This window comes from Euphorbia lathyris, chromosome 10, assembly GCF_963576675.1.
Source record: "Euphorbia lathyris chromosome 10, ddEupLath1.1, whole genome shotgun sequence".
NCBI classification, from domain to species: Eukaryota; Viridiplantae; Streptophyta; class Magnoliopsida; order Malpighiales; family Euphorbiaceae; genus Euphorbia; species Euphorbia lathyris.
The window spans coordinates 6787965-6808724 of record NC_088919.1 but is presented as its reverse complement, the minus strand read 5'-3'; the positions used below and the strand labels follow the sequence as shown (position 1 = coordinate 6808724).

The 20760-nt window shown below is 34.0% G+C and overlaps 1 long non-coding RNA gene across 2 annotated transcripts; it reads left to right on the top strand.

Moving 5' to 3' along the window:
• The first annotated feature begins 619 nt into the window (after positions 1-619).
• LOC136208249 (uncharacterized) lies at positions 620-4320 on the top strand. Of its 2 annotated transcripts, none has more exons than XR_010677025.1 (6): positions 620-727; positions 1602-1739; positions 1835-2044; positions 2123-2368; positions 3563-3637; positions 4063-4318. It is a non-coding gene; the product is annotated as an uncharacterized lncRNA (long non-coding RNA). The 2 variants fall into 2 exon arrangements; XR_010677026.1 differs by having other exon boundaries at positions 630-727; positions 1500-1739; positions 4063-4320.
• Positions 4321-20760: the final 16440 nt, after the last annotated feature.

Below are 20760 nucleotides of genomic sequence, written 5' to 3'. Positions count from 1 at the left end.
ATATTACATATTTTTTGTTATTGAATAATAGAATTTAAGATTAATATTTTAAATTCGGTGAAATATTTGCATTTTTTTTTGTTATACTCGTACAAAATACAGTATATATTTATAATTTTTTTCCTAAAAAAGTTTGCGTTTAGTCATATGTTTGTGATCTGTTACTAATAAGTAATAAAATGACGCATGTGAAGTGTAGATGACAAAATTGATGACCGAGAAGACAATTTGATGAATAATTTCTCCAATTGACCTAAAACTTGTCAATGTTAGGGGCAAAATTACTCTTGGGTGCCAACTTTAAGGGTACAATTGCACCATTTTAGACGTTAGAAGTAAAATTGCTCCTAGATGATAATGTTAGGGGTATTTTTTTCACATTATCCCTAAAATAACTATATAAATATAATAATTCTAATATGTTAACATCTATACTATAAATCTTTTAAAAAAATTATGTACCTGTGGACCAATTTGAATTGAATTTCAATCCAGTTATTTACATATTTAACCTCCATTTTTTTGTGTTTTTCCAAACACAATCACCGAAACCACGTCGTTTAGAAGAAAGACGGGATATAAACGATATACATAACACCTCCGCGCCTCTCTCATCTGTGTTGCTCTCTTTCTTTCTCGTTTTCTCTATTTTCCTCTCAAACCAACCCTAGCTTCCACGCCGTCTCTGTGTGTTCTCACGCCTCCGACTCCACACTCTTCCTCTCCGGTGAGTTTCTTACTCTCTCTTTCCTTTACTTTCTCCATTTTTCCCGGTTCCATTATCTCCATTTTCGTTGGGGGTTTGAGACTGACGATTCCATTTTTTGCGTGTCCGATTCTATTTGCTCCATTTTCCAATTCTTTATTTATTTTACTTCTTTCGTTCTTGCTAATTTACTGATTCATGTGGTCAATAATTTCAGAGTATTTTTTCCTGTTTGTTTTTCTTAGTGAGTTTCGTTCTCTTCCATGTTCACGTTTGTTCAGTTACTTTTGGGAAGTATCACTTGTGGTGATTATACATTGAATCCATGTCTTCTTATGCTGTTGATGAACTCCTTTCAAATTTTCAACCTATAATTTAGCTACTTAGTCGTGTCTCTGTGCTTAATAAATTTAGTTGGGGATAATCTTTCATCATATAGTAGCAAAACATTAGCTTTTACTCATGTAGGTTTTCTTGAGCAATATTTGTTGGCTGAAATTGTGATGTTGGATATCTTACTATTCATTTTGCTGTCCTCTATGCATACGAATTGAATTGATTTGTTCTTTAAGTCTTGACTCTTCAGTTCTACAAGGTATCCTTAGCCCCTGAGTTTTTTCAGTTGTAAATTATTACCCAAAATACTGATTACAAAAAGTTTTGTACTAATCCTTCTACTAAATGAATTAAGCATTTGATTCAAATTTTGGGTTCAATTGAAAGCTACACATTTATATTAAGAACTCACTTTCAAGAAAACAATAATTATCTTTGTATCATTCACTCCTTTTAGGTACAATTGTTACATTTCAATAAAATTTTCTCCCCGATCCCCATTCTATACTCGAGGATTTAAAACGTAATGTTAATGTCAAAGACGTTCTTGCCTCTGCAGCTGAGGTGAATGGTAGAAGAGAGCATGCTATCGAACTTCTTGACATACTCCATGAGTGGGGACGTGGCTCTCATTTGAAATTTGATCCCTTTTAATCCAATTGAGGGCTCTGATTATCGCAGGTCATCAAAAAAGGCGGTACGACTATGTTTTCTTTTAATTGCTTGCATAAAAAATGACGAGGCTATCAAATTCATGCCTTTACTTTGACTAATCACTCTGCCTTTTGTTAGGTACAAGCATTTACAGATGCCCTGGAATCTCGTATAACAACTATGGGCATATGTCAAACACGAGTCATGGATGTGGTCAGCTTAGAAATGAATTCCAGAAAATCCCTTTACTTACTGACTCTGATAGCTTACATTCAGAACCAGAACTAGAACCAAAAATTGCAGTCGCACCTTGAATATGCTTGATGACAAGGGTAATCGATTCAACAAGTAAGATTTCATTGCTCAAAGCACACCATTTTTTGCTCTTGGAAAAGTAAGTCTGAAACTAGTTTCTGAAATCCACAGGTATAGTCTAGAGCAACAAATCTTAAGTTGGTAGCTGCTCAGGAGATCAGTCTCCTTGAGGGCCATGATGTTTATATACCTTCCCTTGTTGGGGTTATACCCAAGGATGGACCTTCTCCTGACCTGGCACTTGTAACAACTCTTGTTTCATTGTTCAATCAAAGAAGAGTAAGAGCAGATACATCAATGATTAGAGAGATGACTTTGAGGGGCCTTGTACTCCATGTTGGTGATATTAAGGATAAGGTAATGTTCCCTTGCCTGAATAGCTATGTTTGTCATTTAGTATACCAAGTTTTGTTGGTTTCGTTTGATATCATAGTATTCTGTGGAGCTGAAAAAATGAAAATTGCATTGGATTGAATTGAAATTTTCATTGAACATGCCTAATTAGACTGGGTTTTTTCGAATGAAGTATCACTAGATTGTTTCCATAATTCTAAGGTGTTGTTTTATTTTCTACCACTTTAGATTATTGTCATGTTGTTTCCATAATTCTCTTCCATGTTCAGATTTGTTCAGTTACCTCTAGGATAACTTTTAGGAAATATGGAAAAGGGAATTTCAATTTTATTTCACTTGGCCCAAGATAGTTTTCCTTTGAAGATAATTTGAGTCCATGATGCCACATGCAATTGGCCATAGGTTTGCATCTCTCGATATGTGTTGCACCTTTTATGCTTAATCTACTTGCTGTGCGTATTCTCTTGTTGAGCGTGATAGTTAGTTATTTATAACTTTCTTGAATGTTATATTCAGCCTTAAGAGGGTCATGTGCAGAAACATGAAGATATTTTAATATTATATATATGGTGGATTAGTATAAGAATTTAAGAAAGAGAGAAGGGATAAAAAGGTCCCTCAGGGAATCAGGGGGTGAATGTGGCTAGTGAAATTGTAAAATGTAGAATCGGTGGATAACTCTATTTTTTACATTCAAAATCAAATGGGAATTGATACTATATCATGATCATGCTCATGCATTATTGAGGTTATCGTGTATATATCTTTGTTTCATTGCCTAGGTGTCCCTGAGGCTGTTGTATTCATGTGAAAGTCGAACCAAACTTACTGCAAGAATCCTTTAGGGCTTATTACCTCATTGAAGTTTCATGACTTCCATCAAATCTTAATGAATTAGTTATAATGGATGTAGGTTCTTGGCACATGCATGTCTGCTAAGATGTGGGAAGTTACTGTCGAGCATAGCCCATACATGTGTACTTGATAAGATAATATTGTGTTTATCTATATTATATTATCTCACCATTAGGTGATGTTTATCTATATTGTATTATCTCACCATCACAATCATATTATGTTTTGTAAAGAAGTATGATTGAAGCTTCTTTTTGCTTTGTTTTGATTGCATGTTTTCTTTGTGTGTTCTACTTTTTTCATTCATCATCTCGTCTTCTTTCTTGTTCATTTATGGGACAGACAAACAACGGTGACAGGCTTGACACTACAGCTTGCTCATACCCGGGCTCCTATTTCTCCACTCCTCTCTTCGAGGTAATATTAATTTTGAATTGAAAAAGTAATTACACTTTTTCAACAAAACAATTGATAAGGGGACTTCATCTGTATTCCCAACTGCTGTCCCACTTCCTTCAAAACTTCTTACCTTTTCTTGTGCTCTCTGTAATTGGTCTTGAAAGTTATAGCCATTTTAATTCTGTCAATGTTTTTTTTCTTCCAATCCTTCTCATATAACATAGTTTGGCATCTGCATATTCGTACCATTCTCATTGGTATATGTCTTCTTTTATTGAAAGCGTAGGCAATTAGCAATCTTTAAGTTCCTGAACTAGATTCTAATGTTTATTATTTTCTCCCTTTGTGTATTTTCCTGTGTATTATCCTTAGTTTGGGCAATAATTCGACTTTATAACATATATTTTCATAGCTTCTAACTTATTTATTCCTTTTCTTTTTAGGTCTTCGATCTGATTTCAAGGGACGCTATGCGTGTTGTTGAATATATCAGCTAGTATGGAACATATGCATCTGTGTCGAAGCGTTTTGAGGGGGTGCCATGAAATGTTTTTTTTTTTTTGGTATGCATAGTGCCCTTTTTGGAGAATTATTGTGTATATGATCTAAAAACCTTTTAGATTACTAGAATAGTATGAAACTAATTAATTAGCCTAATTTTGTAATTATGATCTTATATATATTGGATTTGTATTAATATATTGATTTAAATATATTCTTATTTAGTATATGTTTATATAAATTATAAATGAATATTTATTTAAATGCATTATTTCATATTAAAAAAACAAAATTATTACTAATTTCATTTGACGGAATTTTTTAATCTAATTTCATTTTGTATTTCAATCCGTTTGGAATATTTATTTGTGATGGAATAAAGATTCTGACGTTTATTTCCGTCTTTGTGTTGCGTCCTAATGTTGTGACGGAAATACGTCAATACATTACGTGACGATGTCCTAACGTTTAGTTCTGTCTCAAATTCCGTCTCACCTAGTGACGGAATTCCGTTACCTATCTGTCATGAAGTTCCGTCACGAAAAACGTAAGAGCAATCTGCGACGATCAATATAACCACGATTTATTTCCGTCGCAAATTCTGTCTGTAAGACGATTTAGTGACGGAATCAGGTGTACAGTGACGGAAATTTCCGTCGCAATTCAACTGTTTTCTAGTAGTGTCTGATGTCATGTCATGGAACCGTTTGAACTAAAAGCTCAAACTGATAGTTAAGGTCCAATCATATATCTTAATATACATTCTTGACTATAATATCTAGTTTTCCCTCTAAATTTGTAATTCTTGCAGGATAAGAAACATTGTTTTTGGGTTTAGAGAAACATTCCTATAGGATAGGAAACATTCTTGTAGGAAAAAAAAAAACAAATTAGAATTTTGAATTCAGAGACCGCCTAACAGGACCCGAGCCTATTTTGGGTACTAATTCAGTACCCGAACAAAATTTCTTGGAGACAGGAACCGGAAATACCTATTTCGGTGGCTGGAGGGGCTCGGACACCCCTTGTATCTGCCCCTGCAGGTACCACATCATCAATGATCAATAAACCAACTTTCTGCAATGGATGGGCATGGAGTGAATTAGAATGGCATGTATGGCAATGGCCCTAATTGAGTGGTCGTCTCGGAGATTTCGTCACAGTATATACGAAATTGTAAGTGTTGTGCCCTTAGTTGGAGAAATTCATTAGAGGATTGGGGAAGAATGTTGAAGTGGGTATGGATAATCATGTTGCGTTTGACATTCTGTTCGATAAAAGTTCAACCGTGTTTGGTTTAATTTATAAATAAGTCGAGTTTGATCACGATTTGAGACTCGATTTGTAAACGAGCCGAGTTTGAACATACAGAAACTCGATTCGAAAGCTCGTGAGCATGCTCTGTTATATTGGTTCGTGAAACAACTCATAAACAAGTTAGATTATAATGTAAACGAAAATGAAGTTTGATCAGTTAGTTATTGCTAAATTAGAATTATGGGTGCAAAAATTAACTAAGGGTCTGTTTGGTATTACATATTTGATTGATAAACTAAAAAAATGATGAAATTTAATTACCGTTACAATACTTATATTTGCTTAGTTAAAATGTAATCATAAAGTTTTATTTATATAATTAAAATCATCGAAAAATATGAAAACGTGAAAAATGAAAAAAATGCAATAAAAAAGACGAAAAACAAAAAAACCACGATGGTATATTTTTCACGTTTTCCGGATTTTCCATTTTTCGTGTTTTTCAGTTTTCATATTTTTTTTTTCATTTTTCATGTTTTTCTAGTTTTTTGTTTTATTGTTTAATAAGAATCGTGCATAACAAATATTAATAATAAAAATACAGAAGTTAGTCGTAATTGGGATTCATGTCTATTTTTCGTGTAATGCTTATTACATAAATTTGTAAAGAAAACATGAATTGTGTATTTGTGATTCCATTATAACAAAAATAATATGACTAATCCAAATATGGTAATGAGTCTCTATTGTATTGTAATGAGCATTCCATTACGACGTTCATTACGGCATACCAAACGGTCCCAAAAGTATAAACTTACTACTTCACCGTTACTTTATTTTGTGACATTTTAGCCCCCTTGCATATAGGTTATGTTAGTATTGCTTTGGGGGTCTTTGAATTGGAGCTATGACGGTTGAATTCATGGTTGTCCAGACTCCTAAATGGATAATGTAATGGAAGTTCATGTCATGAAGCATGATTGTACAATTTTGAGTGTTAGAAAATTTTCATTAACTTGAAATATCTAAGGGTTCCTCTAACCGCTGGAACCACTATGATCAGAGGTAGTTCGGTCCCGTCTCTAAAATATTTTGATAGGATGCTGAATTAACACCTCTAAAATTGACCTAGATTATGTTCATCTCTCTCTAAATCGAAAATTCTAATTGTTTTATTTTTTTGCCTGTTAAGCCTCTCTAAATCCAAAATTTTATTTTTTTTAGCGGTCTTTAAATCCAAATTTCTAAAAATTATCCTGTTAGGCCATGGTTATACAATTTTGAGTGTTAGAAAAATGTATTTAACTTGAAATAATTCATACTGGTAGCACTGCTCAATTAGTTCCCATTAGTTTTTTTTCTTTATCTTTTACTTTGGAGCTGTTTTGAGTTTTCTATAATTATTATTGTGCAGAACATAATAAAGATGCTCAAAATGTTGATTGGTTTGGGTTTTCTTCAAGTTCTAGCTCATCTCGCTGACTCTGAATTTGATATTACCCGAACCAGAATTAATTAAAACTGCCTCACCTCAACTCAAGAAAGGAAGAAAATGAGTGTAATTCATTGTAAAATGTATACAACCAGTTTAAGTATATACAGTTAATTGTAAAATGTCCGTGTTCGTGTATTTCCTAGACTTAGAAACCCAGTAACAACGGGAGCTGGTCATACTCGGGCTCTGGAAATTGAGCCAAATCCAATTCAAAATCCGTGCTATCTTCAATTTCTTCATCTGTAGGCAGCAGCTTTTCAAGCTCCACGTCTTCTGAAGGTACCAATCTACTTAGATCATTATCTCCTATTTCCAAAGTTTTATTTTCACAGCTTCCAATCATGTTTTCATCCGAAGGAAGGAACAATGAGCCTTGATTACACTTCTCTGCATTTTCAAAATTCAGTGTATTATCATCTCCAAATTCAAGGAGATTTATGAAACTAATTTCAGAGCTTGAAATCAAGTATCTATTAATTTCGATACCTGCAATGTTTGAATCACCTCCAAATTCTAGTAGATTGATATTAATTTCAGGACTTGGAATCATGTATGGATTGTTTTTTGTACCTGCAATGTTTGAATCACCTCCAAATTCTAGTAGATTGATATTAATTTCTGGACTTGGAATCATGTATGGATTGTTTTTGGTACCTGTAATGTTAAAAAAATCACATCCAAATTCAAAATTGAAGTTGATTTCAGAGCTTAATTAATTGGAATCAGGTTTTGGAGTATTTTCAATACCTGAAATAATGTTTGAATCATCTCCAAATTCCAGTAGATTCGTGAAACTAATTTCAGGGCTTGAAATTAGGTATGGATTAATTTCGGTACCTGCAATGTTTGAATCACCTTCAAATTCAAAACTGAAGTTACTTTTTCTAAGGTTGAAATCAGATTCGGATTATTGTAAATACCTGCAACAATGTTCGTACTATCCGCATCCTCAGCTACCAACATACTTTTGATTGATTCGAATTGATCCATAGTTGTTTCTTCATTGATTGCTATGTTTTCAATACCATTTCGGAAATCAAAATTGGAATTACTTCCTGAATTTGAAATCAAATTTTGATTATTTTAAATACCTGCAGCTATGTTGGTATCATCCCCATTTGCATCTATCATTGATTCAGGCTGCTCCGTAGTAATTTTTTCGTTGTTTGCAAATTCATCTTCAAAATTGATGTGATTCTGCTGCTGAAATGGATAATTTATAATCATTTGATATGAGTTATTTTCATTTTCACTTGCAACCGTGATCTTATTTTTCTTGGATTGAGGCTGCTCCATAGTGGTGGCTTCAACGATGTTATCCTGTTGATGAAATTGATAACTCGGAATCATCTGATCTGAGTTATTTTCATCCTCATTTCCAGCGGTGTCTATCTTCCTTTTTCCTCCAATTCTTGTTGCTTTTTTCTCACTTTTAGGATGTTTATTCCAAATTTGACACAACGCGTAATTTTCAACCTACCAAATAAATAAATAATTTAATAATAAAACCCTAAACTATGATAATTAATAAATTAACGAACAGACTATTAATTTTGTTTAAATTTTATTTTTGGTAATCAAATTGATTTTGTTTGGAAACTTTGAAGGTAAAATTATACAATTTCATAAATTATCATAAATTATGTATAAAAATACACTTTTTGAAAACTAATGGTTTATTGAACTGAACGTCGAACCGGAACGATTTATCTTATTTACAACATGCATTAACCAGTCGGTACTCTATTATAACATGAATCTATTCTAAATGTACAACTTATTTATAAGTAACATTTTTAAAAGAAATTCTTTTCCAATTCTGGAAACAAAAATTATTATTATTATATAAATTACATAAAACCCTGATAAAAATTAGGGAAAACTATAAAAATAATTTTTGTGGTTACACATGTTTTCAATTGGCACCCTTGTGGTTTAAAAGTTTGTAAAATGATACGTTGAGGTTTATTCCGTTAGCAAATACATGTCAAATTGACTAACGATTTTAAAAGTCAAAAGAAAAAGAATTAATTTAGTCCTTATATTTATTTATTTTATAAATTAACATCCATTATTATCTAATTATCACAAACACATCCTAAAATAAAAAATAAAAATCAAATACACCATTTTCTCCATCTCTCCTTAATTTTCATTTCTTTCTCTCTCTTCTCCCTACTCTTTGTTAATTTCTCTCTCTAAAATCAATTGAATCTTCGTCTGTTTTCAAATCTAATTTTTAATTTATTTACCAAATTAACAAACTGGGAGACACATCACGATCTATATAGTAAGAGCATGATGAACTGCAAGTCGTTTTCAGAAAGGCATATTTAATTAATTAGTGGATTTCAATAATCTATGGGCGTGGGCCCTATCAACCTGATTCTATTAAAACTATATTCTGTGATTCTTAGTAATCTTTAATTACTTAATGTAATGATGAATAATTTTTGCAAGAGAATTCAAATTTTCATCTCTTTCTCTCTTGTCTCCCTACCCTTTTCTCCCTACCCTTTGATAATTTGGTCATAGATTTATAATAAACTAATTAAAGATTAAAAAAAGATGGAAGTTTAATTGATTTTAAAAAGAGAAATTAACAAAAAGAGATGGAGAAAATGGTATCTTTGATTTTTATTTTTTATTTTAGGGTTTGTTTGTGATAATTAGATAATAAAAGGAGTTAATTTATAAAATAAATAAATATAAAGACTAAATTAACTCTTTTTTTTTTCTCAAAGTACCATTTTGTAAACTTTTAAACCACAATAGTGCTGATTGAAAACAAGTGTAACCACAAGATTTATTTTTGTATTTTTCCCTAAAAATTATTATAAAAATTATTCTATTATAACATTATTATTATTATTATTATTATATAAATTACATAAGACCCTAATAAAAATTATTATAAAAATTATTCTATCGATTCTACTTGGAATAGAAATAATTTTCCAATTCTGGAAACAAAAATTATTATTATTATTATATAAATTACATAAAACCCTAATAAAAATTATTATAAAAATTATTGAATATTATGCCTTAATAAATTAACGAACAGAAATTTAAATTACATACCGCTTCTTCATCGTGGAAGGAGAACTCCGCCATAAGCCAGTGTCCATTATCAACATCAGCAGCAGCTACTGTATTATTCTTCTTTTTATCGAGTACAAATACGAAATCTTTTTTAAGCCACAACAGATTTCCTTGATCGTCACACCCTTCTTTGCCGATGCCTTGTCCTTTCCAGGTTCCTGAGCCAGCACTCCGATGATACATACTTTTGTTTCTTTTCTTTAATTTGGTGAAAACGTAGAAACATTCAGTTGAAGTTTTGTCGAATATTTGCCAAGGATTCTTGTCTCCATAGATATTGGAGTCGTTGATTACTCCGACGGGAAGAGGTTCTCCTCTCAGCTTGCGGTGGAGATAGTAGAAAACCAGTTGCTCATCAGTAGGATGAAATCGGTAGCCGGCCGGGATACGAAGTTGTTGTTCCATCTTCAACGATATGAATCGCAGCAGTGAAATATTATGTTGGCTGAGTTGGAATGAAAGAAAGAGATGAATATATAGGTAAGGGTATTGAGGTAACTTAGATTTGGCGGTTGTTTTAGTTATTTAGTTGAAGGTAACTACATATCTAGTATATTATATAGATAAGGTAACTAACTATTTATCTCATGATTTTTATTTAGTTTCTTTTAACTTACGGTCAGCTCAAATATTTCTAATTTTGTTAGTCTTGAGATATGTTTCCTAAAAAGGTTTGTGATAATTTGGGGTAAATTACATCCATGATCGTAGCTACTAAACTTTAAAATTTTAATGGTATAATATCGCTAGCTACTCAACGCTTGATGGTCTCAAAATAAAAAATTTGAAGAGTTAATAATATTATAAGAAAGTTTAATTCTTGAAAATTTTCGTTTTAAGGTCATTTATGTGTAGTTTGGTTAGGAGAGAGTGCGAATTTTTAGAAAAAAAAATCTCCAAAAAATATGATTTTAGAAAATAAAAAATATGATTTCAATAGTAAATGTAATTCTGAACATTTTTAATTCTTGAATTTTTTCAATTTGAGGTTGTTAATGGTTATTTTGAGGAGTTAGTTAAAATTTAGTGGTTACCAGTGTAAAGTTCAGTTGACATACAGTTAAAAATTGAAGTTCAGTGGCAACAATATTAAAATGTGTAAAGTTAAGTAGCTATGGGTGTAATTTACCCTGATAATTTGCGGTGGAATTCTTTGAGATATCTTTCCTAAAATCAAAATCAATTTACTATAAGATAAATCGTATTAAGTTAATGCAGGATATTAAATATGAGAATAATTATTAGAGGAAATTAAATTCTTTTATTTAGTGTCCGTTTTGTTTCTATTTTTCGGAGCTGTTTTTTTTTTTTTACCTTTTAACTTTGAACGTGAAATAAAAAAGTGTTTGATAAAATTTCAAAATAAGTAGAAAAATCAACTAACATCTACTACTTGTCGACAACAGCAAACAGGAACATGTAATTCAACACTCATTTTTCGTCAGCATTCTGTCGGTAATTCAAATAGTTTTGTCGGTCCTTTCCGTCGGTGATAGCGCTTTTTTCTGTAGTGGCAGTTGCTTCCACTGTGAAGCAAAATTGTAAACTACCAACCCATTTGGTTGGATAAAATCTCCAAATATCATCCGATAACGGTGCAAACTAACTTAAAATGCTCAAAACTAACCTATGCAAAGGAATTTATGGATCTTGGATTGATATATGAAATTGAAGTTGGATCGCAAATGATAAAAAGTAGGGTGAAATGATTAGTTAAGTCATGGTGGTTTAAAAGTTTGCAAACGGTAAAAAAAACACAGACCCTTGCAAACTTTTAATTTAAACCATGAGGATTTTCCTTTCAAATCGATCAAACCGCAAAATTTATTTTTATATTTAAGTGGATGTAGAAGACAGAAAACTCAGAAGGAAAATGAATATAGAAGCACAGAAAAAATGGTTAGCATCATGTTATGTATTTGGTAGTGCTATGAACAACAAAGGATTAAATTCTGTATACAAATCTACAAAACAACTAAAAATTAATGTACAAGATACGGCCGGCTTATCTACACAGGCACAGAAAACAACCGGGCAAACTGCGCCGGCTCCTAAGGAGCCGCTGGAAGTTGCCATTTCTTGAACACGAGAGCTTTCTCCGGCTCACCTATCTGATTCCGCTGCTGCGGCTTCTGTTTCTCTTCATGTGATTTCAAATTCGGCAGCCAGTCAATAGCAGTTGGTGAAGTGATAAGCGGAGATAATAGAGAGATCCCAACGTTCCAGCCGGAAAATGAAGGTGGATTGATTTTTCAAAGAGATGGAAAAGATGATATAGTTGATTTTTATTTTTTATTTTGATGTTTGTTTGTAATAATTAGATAATAAGGGAGTTAATTTATAAAATAAATAAATATAAGAACAAAATTAACCATTTTATAAACTTTTAAACCACAAGAATGTTGATGCGAGGTTTATTCTTAAGCAAAATAGCAAAAACCATTGATATGCAAATATTTATTCTTTAGATTGTCCGCAATGATATTATTATAATTATTAGGCATAAGGTACCAAAATAGACTTATAGTTTCTAGGGAAGTATCAATTTAACCTCCACATATAAAATAGCACCAATATAAGTTTAAGGTTAAAAAAATGGTACCAATTTAAGCATCGATAGTGAGACATCATATTACTCCGTTAAGTTCTATTAGAACTTAACACGGAGTAATATGGATGATGTGCCATTTTCCATAATCGATCTCGAAATTGGTACTCTTTTTTTAATGTTTAGCCTATATTGATGTTATTTTTTACGTGGATCCTAAATTGATATTTTATACGTGATAATATTTTGTACGTGGACCCTAAATTGATACTTTGTACATGGTGCTATTTTGTACATTCCCAAAAGATCATAGACCTATTTTGGTACCTTATCCCTTATAATTATTACTATTATTATTGTAGATAAGCAATACCAAATCGTGTAGCATTACAAGTAGGCCTATAATCTGGTATATTATAAGAACTAGCTATTTTGCGTCTCATTTATTTACAGTAACATAAATATATCTGCATACTCTTGTTCTTCAAAAATGGTTATTGTAAGTCGTTGTTTTCTATCACTTGCTGATGATGATGCTGAGTCAACAAGTCAGCATTGTAAGTCGTTGTTGTTTTCTATTACAAGAATGATGCTGGGTAATCAAGTCAGCATAATTGTAAGTCAACCCGTCAGCAAGAGTAAAATCAAGAAGTCGGAATGCTGAGTTATCAAGTCAGCATGGCTGTGATCAGCATGGTACTGAGGTGATAATACAGGTCAACATGGTCTTGCTGTGTTACCACTGGTCAGTAGGTCTTGCTGAGTTTGTACATTTTTGAGTAAGGATATTTTGGGTATTTTCACAACTTTGTAAAGGCTATAAAAGGTCTGGGTTGGGAAGTAGTTTCATACGAGAGATTCTTAGACTAAGTCATAAGTGTACACTGTGATAATCTGAATTGGGGATTGGGAAAACACGAGAGTTTCTGGAAAAGGAGAAACTGTTTCAATCTTGTTGTAATCTCCATTGATTAGTGAAGTTGCTGGATGTAGGCAGTTAAGCCGAACCAGGGTAAATTCTGTGTGTATTCTTTTGATTGTTGTTTCAAGATCCAATCTGTGATCTTTGTGTACTTTATTTCTCTGTGTGGTTGATTGATCGTTCGAAGCGTAGTTCAACAATTGGTATCAGAGCTAATCAAGAACAGAGCAATGGGTTTTACAAAGATCGAGATCGAGCGTTTCAATGGTAAGGGAGATTTTGCTCTATGGAGACAGAGGATGAAGGCAATCTTGGTTCAAATGAAGGTTGCGAAGGCTCTGAAGGGCGAGAAGGAATTTCCGGCGACAATGACGAAGGAAGAGAAAGAAGATCTTCTTGAATTGGCTTACAGTACGATCGTCCTGTATCTTGGCGATAAAGTGCTAAGAGAAGTTTCGAAGGAAACCTCAGCTGCTGGGGTTTGGCTCAAGCTTGAACAGTTGTACATGACGAAGACACTCACCAATCGGGTTTATCTTAAGGGAAAGCTTTTCGGCTTCAAGATGAACGAGGACAAGCCAGTAGAAGAATATCTTGATGATTTCTCAAAGATCATAATTGACCTAGAGAACATAGAGGTAAAGATTGAAGATGAAGATCAGGCCATAATGATCTTGAATTCTTTACCCCAGTCTTTCAGTCATTTTGTTGAAACCATGAAGTACGCTAGAGAAACACTAAGTCTGGAAGAAGTTCTGATGGCGCTAAAGTCAAAACAGATTGAGGCCAACACCAACACTGAAGCTGCAGAAGGATTGTTTGTTCGTGGAAGGTCTGAGAAAAAGGACTCTCACAAGCCAAAGAACAAGAACGGGAAAAAGTCCAAAACTACATCCTCAAGCAATAAAGAAAGCAAGGTCTACAAGTGTTTTCACTACCATAAGGAAGGACATTTCAGGAAAAACTGTCCTGAGAGGAACAAGAGTCTAGGTCAGCCTAAAGATCAAGGCGAAGCCGCTGTGGTAGAAGAAGGTTATGAGAGCGCTGAGGTCCTTGCTGTCACTGATAAAGATCCAAACACTGACTGGATCTTGGACAGCGGATGTACGTTCCATATGACTCCCAACAGGACGTGGTTCGAAGACTTTCAAGAGGAAGGTGGGAGGGTTCTTCTAGGCAACAACAAGTTGTGCAAGGTACTGGGTCAAGGCTCCATTAGGCTGAAGATGTTCGATGGTCAAGAAAGGATTATGACCAGTGTGAGGTATGTGCCAGAACTGAAAAGAAATTTAATTTCTTTGGGTACGCTTGATAAACAAGGATACAATTATAGAGCCGAAGGGGGTATCATAAGGATATCTAGAGGACCTTTAGTTGTTATGAAAGGTACCATGAGTAATGACCTATACACACTCCTAGGTAGTACTGTGTTAGTCTCTACCGCAAATCTCACCGAGTCTAAAACTGATAGAACCAATCTTTGGCACCTTAGACTAGGTCACATGAGTGAAGTTGGTTTACAAGAACTTAGGAAGCAGGGTTGTCTTGGTAAAGATCACATAGGAAAGATAGATTTCTGTGAGAACTGTGTCTTAGGGAAGTCCAGTAAAGTCAAGTTTCCTAAGTCAGCAATACATAGAACCCAGGACATTCTTGAGTACATTCACTCTAACCTATGGGGGCCAACAAGAACTAAGTCTCATGGTGGGAGGACCTATTTTATGACTCTTATTGATGATTACTCTAGAAGAGTATGGGTTTATATTCTAGCTCATAAGAATGAGGCTTTGCAAACGTTCAAGGATTGTAAAGTGTTAGTGGAAAACCAAACAGGAAAGAAAATCAAAAGGTTGAGAACCGACAATGGTTTGGAGTTTCTTGACAAAGATTTCATCACTTTGTGCAAGAAGTCAGGTATAACTAAACATCATACCGTTCCTGGAACTCCACAGCAGAATGGCCTAGCAGAGAGGTATAATAGGACTATCCTAGAAAGAGTTAGGTGCATATTAATCCAATCCAGTCTCCCTAAGTCTTTCTGGGCTGAAGCAGTGCAAACTGCGTGTTACCTAATCAATAGGTGCCCATCATCTGCTATAGGTTTTAAAACACCTATGCAAATGTGGTCTGATCACCCAGAGGATTATGAAAAACTTAGAGTGTTTGGTTGTTCAGCTTTTGCACACGTTAGACAGGGAAAATTAGAACCTCGGGCTCTAAGATGTGTTTTTATAGGCTACCCTATAGGAGTCAAGGGCTATAAGTTGTGGTGCCTAGAATCTGGTTATAAGAAATCCATAGTCAGCAGAAATGTTGTGTTCAATGAGATGGATTTTCCTTATCGGAAAAACCAAGAAAAAACTCAGTTAGAACCGAGTAGTCCTAAGTCCATTCAAAACCTTGAGAGTGTTAAGAATGAGGTGGAGCTTGAAGAAAATAGTGAAAACACCCGTAAAACCGAGCAAGAAGTCAGTGATGGTAATGATACTGAGTCCAGTCAAAGCTATAGACTTGTTAGAGACCGTGAAAGAAGAGTCCCTAGGGCCCCGGTTAGATATGGTTTTGAGGACCTTGTAGCTTATGCATTTAGTGTTGCTAAGGAAGTATAAGAGTCTGAACCTGTAACCTATAGGGAAGCTGTGAATTCGGTTGACAAGGAACAGTGGCTTAACGCTATGAAGGATGAGATAAAATCCCTTGATAAAAATGAAACTTGGATTTTGGTAGATAAACCTTTTGATAAGAAGTTGGTCGGTTCAAGGTGGGTGTTTAAAAGAAAGGAAGGGATACCTGGTGTAGAGGAACCTAGGTTTAAAGCTAGGTTGGTGGCCAAAGGGTTTACTCAGCAGGAAGGTATAGACTTTAATGAAATCTATTCACCGGTTGTTAAACATAGGTCTATCAGGATTATTCTCTCTCTTGTAGCTCGTTTTGATCTAGAATTAGAACAGTTAGATGTCAAAACAGCTTTTCTTCATGGAAACCTGGATGAGGTCATATATATGCAACAACCAGAGGGTTTTGAAATAGGAGATAAAGACCAGCGGGTATGTTTGCTTAAGAAGTCTCTATATGGTCTGAAACAGTCCCCTAGACAGTGGTACATGAAGTTCGATGAGTTTATGATAAGTCAGGACTTTCATAGGTCTAGTTATGACTGGTGTGTGTATAGTAGAGACCTTAGTGATGGCTCTAAGATTTATCTCTTGTTATATGTTGATGACATGCTTATAGCTTGTCAAAACAAAGCAGCCATAAATCAGTTAAAGGCACAACTAAACACACGGTTTGAGATGAAGGATCTCGGGTCAGCACGGAAAATTTTAGGAATGCAAATTTCTCGAGACAGAGGAAGAAAGAAGCTGTTCCTAAGTCAGTCAGCTTATCTGAGCAAGGTGTTAGAACGTTTTGGTATGACGAATTCAAAGGCCGTTCTCACTCCACTTGCAAGTCACTTCAAGCTGAGCAGTAAGCAGAGTCCTCAAACTGATGAGGAAAAGGAAGACATGGAGAGGGTGCCATATTCGAGTGTTGTAGGCTGTCTAATGTATGCGATGGTCTGTACACGTCCAGATTTGGCTCATGCTGTGAGTCTCATCAGCAGGTTCATGGCAAATCCAGGAAGAGCTCATTGGTCAGCGGTGAAGTGGGTGCTGAGGTATGTCAAAGGCTCACTGAGTAAAGGTTTGAGTTATGGTGGAGCTGAAGCCCTAGTGGATGATGTAGCAGGTTTTGTTGATTCTGATTATGCTGGTAGCATTGACACCAGAAAATCCCAAACCGGGTACGTATTCACTGTGTTTGGAACTGCAATAAGTTGGAGGGCAAGTCTACAGTCAGTTGTGACTTTGTCAACAACCGAAGCTGAGTTTATTGCTGTTACAGAGGCAGCAAAAGAAGCTATGTGGCTGAGAGGAGTCTTAACGGAACTTGGAGTGACACACATTGATGGTTTGAAGATTTACTGTGATAGCCAAGGAGCTATACATCTGTCAAAACATCAAGTTTTTCACGAGCAATCCAAACACATAGATGTGAGAATGCATTTCGTCAGGGATGTGATTAGCACTGGTACTGTTCAGGTGGTGAAAGTGGGAACTGAGGATAACCCAGCCGACATGCTGACCAAATCTGTTTCAAGTAATAAATTTGAACATTGCTTGAAACTGGTTAGGATGGTCAGTGGTCCTTGAGTGTATTTTCTTCACTAGTTGATGGAGTGATTAGAAAGACAAGGTGGAGATTGTAAGTCGTTGTTTTCTATCACTTGCTGATGATGATGCTGAGTCAACAAGTCAGCATTGTAAGTCGTTGTTGTTTTCTATTACAAGAATGATGCTGGGTAATCAAGTCAGCATAATTGTAAGTCAACCCGTCAGCAAGAGTAAAATCAAGAAGTCGGAATGCTGAGTTATCAAGTCAGCATGGCTGTGATCAGCATGGTACTGAGGTGATAATACAGGTCAACATGGTCTTGCTGTGTTACCACTGGTCAGTAGGTCTTGCTGAGTTTGTACATTTTTGAGTAAGGATATTTTGGGTATTTTCACAACTTTATAAAGGCTATAAAAGGTCTGGGTTGGGAAGTAGTTTCATACGAGAGATTCTTAGACTAAGTCATAAGTGTACACTGTGATAATCTGAATTGGGGATTGGGAAAACACGAGAGTTTCTGGAAAAGGAGAAACTGTTTCAATCTTGTTGTAATCTCCATTGATTAGTGAAGTTGCTGGATGTAGGCAGTTAAGCCGAACCAGGGTAAATTCTGTGTGTATTCTTTTGATTGTTGTTTCAAGATCCAATCTGTGATCTTTGTGTACTTTGTTTCTCTGTGTGGTTGATTGATCGTTCGAAGCGTAGTTCAACAGTTATCCTTGGAATCATCACAGTCTGGAATATATAACTTAAGGCAGAATTTGAAGGGCTCAGATTCAGATTTTAAGGGCTCAGATTCAAATTTTAAGACAGAATTTAAAGTTGCTATCATTGTCCATCGTGATACTTTAGTTGGTATATAGTCGATCAGTGATTTTCATCGGATAATAACTATAAAAAAATGTATACAATCAGTTTAAGTATATATAGTTACATGTAAAATGTGTGTATTCCTATACTCAAAAACACCGTAAGAACGGGAGCTGGTCATACTCGGGCTCTGGAAATTGAGCCAAATCCAATTCAAAATCCGTACTATCTTCAATATCTTCATCTGAAGGCAGCAACTTTTCAAGATCCACGTCTTCTGAAGCCACCAATCTACTTAGATCCTTATCTCCTAATTCCAAACTTGTAATTTCTGAGCTTCCAATCACGTTTTCATCTTTAGTGGCGGTGTTTTCAGAACCTTCAATCATATTTTCAATCTCAAAAGTTACTTCTTTCACAACCTCATCTTCTTCGACTGAAGGAAGGAACAAGGAGTCTTGATGACAGTTTTCTGCATTTTCAAAACTCCGTGTATTAACATCTCTGAATTCAAGTAGATTCATGAAACTAATTTCAAAGCTTCAAATCAAGTATGGATTAATTTCGATACCTGCAATGTTTGAATCACCTCCAAATTCTAGTAGATTGATATTAATTTCAGGACTTGGAATCATATACGGATTGTTTTGGGTACCTGCAATGTTAAAATCACATCCAAATTCAAAATTGAAGTTGATTTCAGAGCTTAATTAATTGAAATCAGGTTTTGGAGTAGTTTCAATACCCGAAATAATGTTTGAATCATCTCCAAATTCCAGTAGATGCGTGAAACTAATTTCAGGGCTTGAAATCAAGTATGGATTAATTTCAATACCTGCAATGTTTGAATCACCTTCAAATTCAAAACTGAAGTTACTTTCTGAGGTTGAAATCAGATTCGGATTATTGTAAATACCTGCAACAATGTTCGTACTATCCGCATCGGCAGCTACCAACATACTTTTGATTGATTCGAACTGGTCCATAGTTGTTTCTTTATTGATTGCCATGTTTTCAGTACCACTTCGTAAATCAAAATGTGGAATCATTTGATATGGGTTATTTTCATTTTCACTTGCAACCGTGATTTTATTTTTCTTGGATTGAGGCTGCTCCATAGCTGTCATCTCAAAATTGATGGTATTCTGTTGTTGAAATTGATAATTCAGAATCATTTGATCTGAGTTATTTTCGTCCTCATTTCCGGCAGTGTCTATCTTCCTTTTTTCTCCAATTCTTGTTGCTTGTTTCTCAGTTTTTGAATGTTTATTCCAAATTCGACACAACACGTAATTTTCAACCTACCAAATAAATAAATAATTTAATAATAAAACCCTGAACTATAATAATTAATAAATTAACGAACAAACAGTTAATTTTGTTTAAATTTTATCTTTGGCAGTCTAATTGATCCTGTTTGGAAACTTTAAAGGTAAAATTATACAATTTCAAATCAAATACGATCGAGTTTTTATCAAACTTAACGTCCAACCGCTGATCTAAACAATTGAACAGCTCACATCCATTAACCAGTCCATGTTTTTTTTTCCGAGAATAACCAGTCCATGTTCATAAATAACATGAATCCGATTCTAAGTAAGAATTTATTTAAAAAGAAACAAAAATTATTATTATTATTATTATTATTATATAAATTACATAAAACCCTAAACTAACAGAAAATTAGGGTGAAAATTGAATAGTATGTGTATGCCTTAATACATTAAGGAATAGAAATTTAAATTACATACCAGTCGATGTTCTTAATTTTATTATAACTAAATAAAACCCTAAACTATTATAATTAATAAATTAATGAACAGAAAATTACTAGGGTAAATAATTTATTAGTCTCTTGCTTTTTACCTAACATACTGCTTAGTCCCTCTATTTTGAAAAACACATTATAAGGTTCCTAGCTTTTGCCAATATTAATCATTTGGTCCTTTTGTCTAGTTTTTTTAGACTTGTAATCGTTATATTTTAGCATAAACACATATATATAAAATATTGTACTGTGGCTGTCCTAAAAGTTAAGGTATATTCGGTTAAAATCTAAAAAAAATTAGATAAAAGGACCACAAGATTAATACTGGCAAAAGATAGGGACCTTAAAATGTGTTTTTCAAAATAGAGAGACTAAGCAGTGTATTAAGTAAAAACTAGGGGACTAATAAATTATTTACCCATTCTATTATAACATGAATCTGATTCTAAAACTTTTAAGTAACATTTAAACAGATAGTAAAATGCGGTTCTTAATTTTTTCCGATTCTGGAAAGGAAACAAAAATTATTATTATTATATAAATTACATAAACCCCCAATAAAAATTATTGAATTTATGCC